The sequence below is a fragment of the Battus philenor genome, unplaced genomic scaffold (genome assembly GCF_028537555.1).
Source record: "Battus philenor isolate CCGP_79_NKW_IND1 unplaced genomic scaffold, ilBatPhil1.0.hap1 SCAF_22, whole genome shotgun sequence".
Taxonomy (NCBI): domain Eukaryota; kingdom Metazoa; phylum Arthropoda; class Insecta; order Lepidoptera; family Papilionidae; genus Battus; species Battus philenor.
This window is the reverse complement of record NW_027181685.1, coordinates 2,481,414-2,493,559: the sequence shown is the minus strand read 5'-3', so window position 1 is coordinate 2,493,559 and position 12,146 is coordinate 2,481,414.

Here is a 12,146-nt window from a genome sequence, read left to right as displayed (position 1 = left end):
AAGCTTCCTGGCCATTCAAATCATGACGGGTATAGTACAGATGCCAGCTTATACTGACTATTGGGCAAGAAAAACAAGATACCCTCTCATTGCTGATCTTATGCCTCTCAAAAAGTATCAACAAATACGTCGATATATTCATTTTGTTTATAATACTTTGGAAGATTCAGACCGTTATTTCAAGATTCGCCCCCTAATGGAGAAAATACGCAAAAATTTTCTGAAAATTGAAGAAGAAGGAAAATATTCCATTGACGAGATGATGATACCTTATAAAGGTCGTAAAGCAGGTAAACGAAAGCAGTACGTAAAAATGAAACCTAAGAAATGGGGGTTTAAGAATTTTGTCCGTGCGGGTGTTTCGGGTATCATCTACGATTTTATTCTGTATGGTGGCGACGATACCTTTCGTGGACTGACTTTTTCAGAGAAAGAAGCTACAATTGGTTTAGGAGGTATGGTAGTGCTTGCATTGTGTCAAACTATAAAGAAAAAGCCGGCCATTGTGTATGCTGATAACTTTTTTATGTCGCCTGAACTAACATATATTCTGCGGGAAGAATACGGGATCCTTAGTCTAGGAACAATAAGGACTAATCGTCTCAGAGGCTGTCAAGAGTTATTGCCAACTGACAAACAATTAAAAAAGAAGAAACGCGGTTCTAGCGCCCAGGTGGTTTGCAATAAGAATAAGTTGGCAGTCGTAAAGTGGAACGACAATAAAGTGGTTACACTTATTAGCACCTACATAGACTCGTACCCCTTAGAAACAATCAAACGATACGATAAGGATGAGAAAAAGAAAGTAGATGTAGAATGTCCTCAAGTGGTCAAACATTACAACAAACATATGGGAGGGGTCGATTTAGCAGATATGTTGATATCGTTATATAGAACTCCCTTCAAAAGTCACCGTTGGTACTTGGGAATATTTTCACAACTTGTTGATATGTGTATAAATAACGCTTGGCTCCTACATAGAAGAGATGGGAAGAAGACTTCATTGAAAGATTTCAGATTTGAATTGTTTGATGGGTTGTCTAATAGAATAGGAACAAACCAAAACGTTACAGACGATATAGGCGAGAATCTGAAAATCCATAAACCAGTCTCAGTCCGACCAACTGATAGCGTCAGATTTGATAACACAGGTCATCTTCCAGAAGCAGGTAATGAAACAATGCGTTGCAAATATTGTAAGAGTGGAAGAACATCTGTCTACTGTATAAAATGTAACGTACATTTGTGTTTTGTTGTGGGAAAAATAAAACGTAATTGCTTTCGTAATTTTCACCTAAAATAATAAAGAATAATTTAAATATTTCCTCCTTTTTTTGAAATAAATTTATAATAACCTGAATAATGTAATTCATTATGTCCTTGGTAGTGTACACCAAAATGTACAAACAATTTATTTATAATATTTCTGTAAAATTGGCAGTGTACATTGTGATGTACTTAAGTTTTCTCGAAACCTAGGATACCTAGATTTTTATTTTTATTTTTCTCAAGTTGTCCATTCATAAATTAAACAAAATTTATCAATAATTTCCTTTTTTTTCATATTTTTAGTTCTTGCCAAGTAAAGGGTTAAGGAGAAAGTTTTTTCCCTTGTGTGGAAAATCTGAGAAAGATTCTGTAAAACTTAAATTAAAACGACAGGCGACAGTTTAAATTTCATTAAAACAAAGTCCATCTTATCAGCGTTTCTTGCCAGAGTTAAACTAATGAAGCAAAATATTGGACGGGGCGAATACTCTCAGTTCCCCAATTTGTCACAGACAAGCTGCCAGGAAGACGACGTTTCAACTTACGTTCAACATTTAAATGCCCTCTATTCAGACTTTGAATCTAGGTTTGAGGATATTCTGACTATGGTAATACCACCGTGGATAATTAATCCTTATGGTGACATAGAAGAAACGAATGTCATAATACAAGAGGAACTGACTGAACTAAGTACAAACGAAGAACTTAAGGTTCAGTTTAAAAACGTATATCAGCAATTCTGACTGCAAAACAACATACCCGTTACTTATCCCGTATTATGAAGTTAAAGTCGTTAAAACGTTAGTTAATGGAATATAGCGAGGAAATTTTAAATTTCCTTTCCATCGTCATACCTAGTGGAAAGGGGGTTCAGCGCTGTTACCAATCTCCTAACGAAAAAAAGAAACAGACTAGACATCATTAGGCGAGGAGATTTAAGATTAACCCTTACAAAATTGACGCCAAATGTTTATAATTTATTATTAAAGCATCAGGTTCATCCTTCTTACTAAAAATATTGACTTATTGCTTATGTTATTTTATTTATAGTTTATTTTATGTTTATTTAATGTTACGTATGTGGCGTGCATATCGCGCGCCACTCGCTAACCGCTCCGCCTTTGGACCGCGCCTCGAAACACGCATTGCAACGAGCTCTCCGCGCATGCGCCGTGCCGTCGGGAACCGAGCGGCGCACAAGCCGCGCCCCGGCCAGTCAGTCCAAGCTACTTCGCCACGCGATGCATGTTCCGCGCTTCTCTAAAGCTATTACTTATTTACGTTTTACCTAAATATTGTGTATTGTGTATTACTGACTCATGTGACATTGTGTGCTTCATTAATAAACGATTTTAACCAAGTGTAACAAGACTTATCTTTGTGAAGCATCTCCTTTTACTATCTTCACCTGAACCTTACGCTGCCTACTACGCGGCGAAGTCGAGCTAGTTGTGGGACAGGTAGGCACTACCTAGTCTCCCACACTGGTGACCCCGAGTAAGGACAACGAGAGGCACCTTCTGGACCCAGCTGGTAACTACACTCGGAAGACGCTCAGATAAACTACGTAGCAACAAAAGAAGGGGTGTGGCCCAAGTCTCAAGCTGTGAGCGATTTTTTATTCTTCAATGTGAGTCAGCCTAGTAACGACGACCGCAAAATCGCCAAAGTATTACGCGTTGGCATAAGAGTGCCCCCATTTTGGCCCGAAGAGCCAGCCCTGTGGTTTTCACAGCTGGAGTGCCAATTCAGCCTGTCTGGCATCAGTACCGACGAAACCAAATTGAATTACTTGGTAAAACAACTGGACCACCAATACGCCGTCGAAGTGAAAGACATAATTATTCGTCCTCCAGAGAAAGAAAATATGACAAACTAAAAACGGAACTGATACGGCGTCTGTCAGCGTGAAGCAATTACTAATGCGCGAAGAGGAGATAGGACACCCTCACGATTCTCAAGCCACTTGGAGGATTTAGCAGGCCCATCAGTACCTTCGCATATTGTAACGTTGATGATATTATCCTGTTCTCTCCTGACAGAGTAACATACAAACAGCACCTACGCCAGCTCTTCGATCGACTTAAAAAATATGGCGTACTCCGCAACAGGTCAAAATGCGTATTTGGACAGGAGGTCGTCAAATTTTTGGGTTATGAGGTATCTGGTGCTGGAAGTAAACCTTTGAATGAGAAAGTACAAGCTATAAGAGAGTTCCCGTTCCCCAAACTGTAAAAGAGCTGCGTCGTTTTCTAGGGATGCTAAATTTCTATCGCTGATCTATCCCTAAGGCTGCCAAACATCAAGTGCCTCTCAATTCAGTACTACAGAGACCTAAAATTAAAGGCTCTCATCCAGTAGACATGACACCGGAACTTCTAAAAGCTTTTGAAGACTGCAAAACTTCGCTATCCAACGCTGCACTTCTTGCTCACCCAGATTACTTGTCAGAATTAGCAATTGTCACCGACGCTTCAGACACGGCGATTGGAGCAGTGTTACAGCAACGAAAGAACAACATCTGGCAGCCTCTAGCGTTCTTCTCCCGTAAACAAAGGATTGCTTTTGCTTAAAAAATGTTTAGATCGCGTAGAATATAATGAAAGAAAATCTAGTTTTGATAATTTCTGGAGACTAAAAGATTTTAAAACCCAGAATCTATACGTGTGTACTGCAGTTCACCAACAACTGATAAAACAAAGGCGGCCCAGAACTTTAGAAAATGCAGCTACAAGTATTTTCTGTCAAGAAGCAATAAGTCAGAGGTAGTGTCGGTTTGCGTCAAGTCGCGCGACAACATCCGGACCGAACGTCACGCTTTCGAGCGGCTCCGCGTACGATAAATCGTAGTTGCGAAAAAAAGTTCTCCGATCCCGTTGTATTATACATCTGTGGGAGTCGTATATACACTGATGTGATGTCTGAATGAATAATAGGTGACCCCGAAACGAACGCAGCAAGCATTAAGATGGAATCCAGAAGCGGTAGTCGAGAGCGTAATGCAGACGGAACGGGCAGCGTTTTTTAAAGTTGGTGTTAAATTACCGCCATTTTGGCCCGAGGAACCATCACTGTGGTTCGCACAAGTGGATGGCCAATTCCAGGTTTCGGGAATAACATCGGATGCAACAAAATTTTACCATGTGATATCCCAACTGGATCAGCAATATGCCGCAGAGGAGAAGTCAACATAGTGCTGACCGGGGGCAATGACAACACGACACCACAAAACAGAACCGAGCAGACTCCGACTTTAGCCAATTCCGTTCCTGAAAATATCAACCCCACTTTGACAGAAGAAACCGTTCCAGTAAGGAAAACCAGATCGGGACGTACTGTCCGCGGAGCACAGTGCGCCCCAGAGTCCCACGACGAATGCACGTCCTTTTTGCTCGCCCTCAAGCGCTAATAAAAATTTGTTCGTGTGTTAAATAAATTGATAAAGTGTTACAAACATCTTTTAATAAGACGCTAACACTTTACATCAAAAGACGCGCAAAAATATTACACTCCGCGACAATAGTATAACCCACCCCCCGAATTTTTTTATATTTACTGTAAAACTAAATACAAGTAAATAAATTCCTAACGCGCCAGCATTGTTTTCTTGGTTCTAGTACTATGGTATATATATAGTTACGTTTCGATGCTGCTTTGTTACGCAGCGGCGAAGTTATTGTTTTGATAGCGCGACAAAAGTATAACCCATTCGTCTCATTGGCTCAAGCAGCTCGGCGCACTGGACATGTCAATTCATGTTTATACTTGTTTCGTGTAACTCGTAAGTTCTTACGTATAAATAAATTGTTTAAGTTAATATTTGTCTATTTTTTATTTAAAATGCCACGGGGAAAACACTTAAACGAAACTGAAATTAATATAATTAAAAAATTGCATTCTGAAAATTATTCTAAGGCCAAAATCGCAAAAATCATCAACAGAAGTCATCGTGTTGTGCGAAATTTTTTTAAAGATCCCGACAACTATGGGAAGAAAAAACGGACAGATCGACCGAGAGCAACTACACCACGAGAAAGAAGGTCAATTCTAAGAGTTGCGTCAAATTCTACGCTTACCGCAAGACAAATCGCAGCGGAGGCTGGTGTTAGTACTAATTTAAGAAACGTTCAACGCATTATACGTGAGTGTGAGCATTTAAAACGTAAGAAATTACCAAAAAACCACCGTTGTCTGCTAAACATAAACTAGTTAGATTACAATTTGCAAAAGATCACGTTCAATGGAAAAAAAAAGTGGCGAAAAGTTATTTTTTCTGATGAAAAGAAGTTTAATTGGATGGACCTGATGGTTTTTATTACTATTTTCACGATTTAAGAAAAGATAATTTTATATTGAGCCGTCGGCAAGCCGGAGGTGGTAGTGTAATGGTATGGTCTGGCATTGGATACTCAGGTAAAATGGATATTAAGTTCTGTTCTGGAAAAATAACTAGTAAACGATATATAGAAGTAATAAACGAGCAAATTAACTCTCACGCAGTGCGAATTGCTGGTCCTAATTTTATTTTTCAACAAGATAATGCCAGTATCCATCGAGCAAAGGTAGTTAGAGACTACTTTAGTGAAAAAAAATTTTCAAGTTCTTGAATGGCTAGCTAGCAGACTTGAAAATAATTGAAAATTGTTGGGGAAATTTATCACGAGCTGTCTGTCTATCGTGGATCAAGACAATTTACTTCTGTTGAAGAGTTAAAAAAGGTCATAGTTGACGAGTGGCAAAATATAAATCAAGACGTAATTAAAAAGCTATATGACAGTTTACCGGACCGAATGATTGAGGTGATAAGTAAAAGTGGTGGATCTACTAAATACAGGCGTCCCTCGTATAACACGGTACTTGTAAAACACGGTTTCGATATTACACGGTACAAGAATTGAGATTAATATAACACGGTTTCGATATTACACGGTAAAACACGGTTTTGAAATACATAACACGTTTTTGAAAAATATGCATTGGAAATTTGAATTTTTTTTCCGTTCAATAAGGGGAATACCCCAAATTTATTGCTACAAAAAAATATCTCATTTCGTTTTGAGAAGTAAAAGTACATATGCGTTTAGTCCTTTGTAAATGAAGTTGATAAAGTTTTAGCTTGCTTTGTTTTTAACATTTTAGAAAGTAAAGTAAAAAGTGATAAAAACTACATAGTAAAAAAGCCTTCTTTTGCAAGTTTATAAGTGCATAATAATTTTAATTTGAGGTATGTAAAAAATGAAGTTGTAACGTTTATTGTAAATCTTATTTTGGACCCTAAATTTAGATAATGTCTGACAAGATCAAGAAGCAAAAATTTAAACGAAAATTTATTTCACTCGAAGAAAAAATTGGAATTTTAGATCGTATAAAAAGCGGAGAAAAACCTACATCGATTGCAAAATCATTAAATTTAAACGAAGCTACTATTCGAACAATTCAAAAATGAAAGCGAAATTAGAAAAAATGTTGCCTTTGGTTGCTCGCAAGGTGCAAAACGTGTGTCCCGCAAAAGAGATATAAATATCGTAAAAATGGAACATGCTCTTATAATATGGAAAGAAGATTGTATAGATAAAAAAAATCCCTTTGAGTACAAATATTATTAAACAAAAAGCCCTCAGAGTTTACACACATTTAAGGAAAGATGAACCTTCTTCTAAAGAAGAACCAAACCTATCATTTTTGGCAAGTAAAGGGTGGTTTGAAAATTTTAAAAAAAGATTTTCTTTGCGCAATGTAAAATTGCAAGGAGAACAAGCTTCAGCAGATGTAGAAGCTGCTCAAAAATTTATATTGGAAATACCGCGAATCATTGAAGAGGGAGAGTATTCAGCAGATCTAATTTTCAACGCCGATGAGTCAGCTTTATATTGGAAGAGACTGCCGTCTCGAACTTTTATTTCAAAAAATGAGAAGCAATCACCAGGTTATAAAGCTTGTAAAGATCGTGTTACCCTTCACATGTGTAGTAACCTATCAGGAAATTTTGTAGTAAAACCAATGATAATAAATCGTTCCTTGAATCCCAGAGCGTTGAAAAACGTTGATAAGTCTCATCTACCAGTCCTCTGGCGAGCAAATAAAAAAGGCTGGATGACGCAAAATTTGTTTGAAGACTGGTTTAAAAATTGTTTTATTCTAGAAGTAGAAAAGTTTTTGAAGAAAAAAAATTTGAGCTTTAAAGTTTTATTGCTCATTGATAATGCAGGTAGCCATAGTAGAGAGTTGAATCATCCTAACGTAAAAATTGTGTTTTTTCCTCCAAATTGTACGTCATTGATCCAACCATTAGATCAAGGAATCATTGCAACAACCAAGGCATACACATACGACTAGCATTCCAAAAAATTTTTGAAAGACTGGAAAACGATAAAAATGTAACGCTTACTCAAGCTTGGAAAGAGTTTTCTATTTTAGATTGTGTCACAACTTTAGCTGTGGCTTGCAAGGAATTAAAACAGTCTACACTTCATGCGTGTTGGAAACCTTTGTTACCGCAAATGGTCCAGAGAGGAAGCTGTGTCCTATTTGAGGAAGCAGAATTTAGCAGAATAATATCGGTTGCTTCTAATTTAGAAGGGGACGGATTTTCAGATATGAACATTGATGATGTTCGGGAACTATTTGAAGAGCAAACTTTGAATGAGGAAGAACTAATTGAACTACTAAATAACTCCAACTTCGATTACCCCGATGATTCGGAAAACATTTGTAATATTACAACGGTTCCTCATTAAAATTTAATTGATCTGGAAGAAGAAATAGCTTTAGCTAAAAAATTGGAAAAATTTTTCGTTGAAAAAGATCCTTCAATTGTACGTAGCGGAAAATTTAAAATAGAATTGAATAGTTCTTTAGCTCCTTATAGAGAAATTCTGAAAGAATTGCAAGATCGAAATAGGCAGGTAGTTGCTACTACGTCAGATAACCTTTGTCATGATGGAGAAATAACTAGTGAAGAGAAGTTTCAACCAACCTGGAGAAAAAAAAGTAGATTAGCTGTAATTTCTGATGAGAGTGATGATGAAAATTAATTTTGTAATCGTAATAAGCTGTTTCTACTTGTTTTATAATATGTAATTATAATTATTAGTCTTTGAATATATTTTTTGTTGTATTTTTTAATTTTTATATTTCATCATAAAATTGAATTTCATTTTTTTTGAAGGTAACTTCCTTTTTCATTTATGTAGTATTTGGAACGAAATTTCAGCTATCATAAAATTTTACACCTTAAGATTCGGTTTCGATATAACACGGTACACATTGCCTTTATTTATATTATTTCAAGGTTTCGTATAACACGGTTTCGATATAACACAAGACAAGGTCTCGATACTACACGGTATACCTTGTTTCGAATAACACGGTTTCGATATAGCACGGTACGAATTAACCGTGTTTTACGAGGGACGCCTGAATTAGATTACATGAATGATAATTGTTTGTTATATTTTTCTCGAATTTTTATTTAAATTTTATATATTTATATTTATTACCTGGGTTATACTTTTGTCGCACTGCAAAACCCAATAGCATTTGTATTTGGTTAATTATGCATTTAATAAATAATGTATTGATAGTATAATAAACTTACTAACACCCAAATTTTGTGTATTAGTAATATATTAATATAACTATAATTCTTTATCAGATATGAAAAATTAGGGTGGGTGGGTTATACTTTTGTCGCGGAGTGTAGCAGTGCCATTGTCAGTCGTCGCTTGCGCTTTGTTGTGACTGTACGGGTTAACGATGTCCGGTCCGGTGAGGTCAACGACCTCCACCGTGTTAAAGTGCGCTAATTGCAATATCGTAGTGAAGGAATTACTTACTTTCATTCAAAATAAATGTGACGTTATGGACGAGGAAGGGATGATTCGCCTTTGTACTACAGCATTTAAGCCAGAAGATATTTCTGAAGCCAAAAGTTTACTGTTTAGCTCACTCAAAACAACAAAAAAAATGCACCAGTTCATCATAGGAAAGCCTTTGCCGAAAAGTCTCCAAAATGGACTCATAACGGAAACACAATTCCAGAGGGAACATTTTCTTCAAATGTTGGACCGACTCAACGTATTACAGACTTGCCAGATCCAACACCTTATGACGTGATCTGCAAATTTATAACTGACGACATCATTGACTCCATCGTTTTTCAAACTTATTTATATGCGGAACAACAAAGTAGAAATTCGTGCATTTATTGGTATATAAACTTTATAATGGGAATAAATTTACTTTACTGTTAGAGACGCTTCGAGCAGTATATCTTATTTACGCAATGAAAACATATGTGCCCATAATTATGAATGTAGTCTAAGTCAGAATTGAAAAAAAAAATGAATTTATCACTTATTCCACATGAAATGATTTTAAACTAAATTTATTCAATGTAATTTTTACGATATCGCCAAAAATGAACCTTTAGCAAGTAGTTGCAATTACAACGTTATACGGAATTCATTTAGTGTTAATTACGAAAGTGGTCTAACTCAACAAATTAAAGAAATTATGTAAACATAATTTGAAAAACCTGCGTGGCCCTCTTTGTCGCGTTTCTGAACCATACGTAATAAATTGATCAAATAAATGACAGAAATGTCAATTCATTCCGGTTTATCTAACAATACGAATTAGTTGGGCTCTTCGGAACTTATATTATTGGCGGCAGATAGTTTATATATTTTGCCACTATGTCAACTGATAGCGGTTCAGGTAAGTTAATGTCAACATATAGTGGTACCTCGACATACGAGTGCCCCAACATACGAGTTTTTCGAGATACAAGCCGACGAGCAAGTGATTTTTTGCTTTTAGTTACGAGCGAAATTCGAGATACGAGTTCGGTTCGGTAGTAACACGCAGTCGTGCCATCACGATCAGTTAACAGCGTGCTTCCGCTGTGATAACTTGTGTAGTTGTGTTCGCGTTTTGTCTTGCGTTTACATTTACAGTTTTATTTCATTTATTTTTATAACCATGGATCGGAAGAAAATTCGTAAAAAGTCAAGTTCTAAGAAAAATATGATGAGTATTGAATTAAAACGTACAATTATAGAAAAACATGAGCAAGGTGTTCGAGTCATTGACTTGTCGAGGCAGTATGGCCGTAGTACGTCCATGATATGTTCTGTGCTTAAACGGAAGGAGTCGATAAAGAGTGTAACGCCGGCTAAGGGCACGATAATTTCCAAGCTGCGAACCTCCTTTCATGAAAATATGGAGAAACTGCTGATGGAGTGGTTGACAGAAAAGCAGGTCCAAGGAGATACCTTGACGTAGACCATCATTTTCGAGAAGGCAAGAGCATCTACGGAGATTTGCTGAAGCAAACCCCGCAGACTTCCATTGACGAGGCATCGGAAGAGTCATTTAAAGCCAGCCGGGGCTGGTTTGAGAATTTTAAAAAGAGGAACGGTATTCACTCCGTTGTCAGACATGGTGAGGCAGCAAGTTCAGATATGAAGGCAGCTAAGGATTACATTAAAATATTTTCCGATCTAATAAAAGCTCAAGGATACATCTCTCAGCAAGTCTTCAACTGTGATGAGACAGGGCTGTTCTGGAAAAAGATGCCGAATAGAACATATGTAACGGCAGAGGTGAAGATGATGCCAGGCCACAAACCTATGAAGGACAGATTGACTCTAGCACTGTGCGCCAATGCGAGTGGCGACTGCAAGATCAAGCCTCTGCTCGTGTACCATTCGGAAAACTCCAGAGCATTTAAATCACATAAGATTTTGAAAGAAAAACTACAAGTTATGTGGAGGTCGAACCCGAAGGCATGGGTCACCAGGAAGTTCTTTGTGGAATGGGTAAACCTGGTTTTCGGCCCTACTGTTAAGAAAAATCTACAGGAAAATAACCTATCCGTGCAAGCCCTTCTCATCCTCGACAATGCCCCTGCTCATCCACCAAAAACCTCGAAGATGACATCCCCGAGGAGTTAAAATTCATAAAGGTTCTCTACTTACCACCCAACACCACTCCCCTACCCTGCAGCCCATGGATCAGCAAGTGATTTGTAATCTTTATTCTATAATCCTCTTTAAAAAACCATACACCAAGCATCTGTTTCGGCGCTGCTTTGAAGTGACGGAGAGCACAAACCTCACCCTTCGAGAGTTCTGGAAGGACCACTTTAATATAACGATTTGCCTACAAATTATCGATTAGGCCTGGTTGGGAGTTACAACGAGGACCTTGACCTCTGCATGGAAAAAGCTGTGGCCTGAAGCTGTAGCTGAAAGGATCTATGAAGAATTGGGACCCGGTGTTTCAGTAGAGGAGGAGATTGTATCTCTGGGGAAATCCATAGGTCTAGAGGTGGAAGAGAGAGACGTAAACGAGCTCATCGAGGAGCACACCCAGGAACTGACGTCTGAGGAGATACAAGAGTTACAGTCACAGCAGCATACTGAGGTTATGCAAGAAATTGGTTTTGAGGAGTCAGAGGAGGAAGTTATTTCTACAAGTGAGATAAAAGAGATCTTAGAAATGTGGGAGAGTTTCACAGTTCGTAGAAAAAAAACACTCAGAAAAAGTTGCAACAGGTCGTGCATCTGACCTTTTTAATGACACTTGCCTAACTCATTTCCGGAACATTCAAGAGGGAGGAAGAAACAAACCTCCTTGGACATGTTTTTTTCTAAACGGCCTACAGGTGAAAGCGAGAAAAATGTAGCGAAAAAGGCAATGACCAGTGAGGATATCTAATTTATTTCTTTACATTCTCTTTTTTGTTTTTGTGCAATAAATATTTGATATTTATAAATACATTTTTATTAGTCAAAACCACGTAACAAAAATAACTGGGGTGACATTTTGGAGGTTGGAGCGGATTAATGGTAGTTCAATTGTTTTGTATTGGT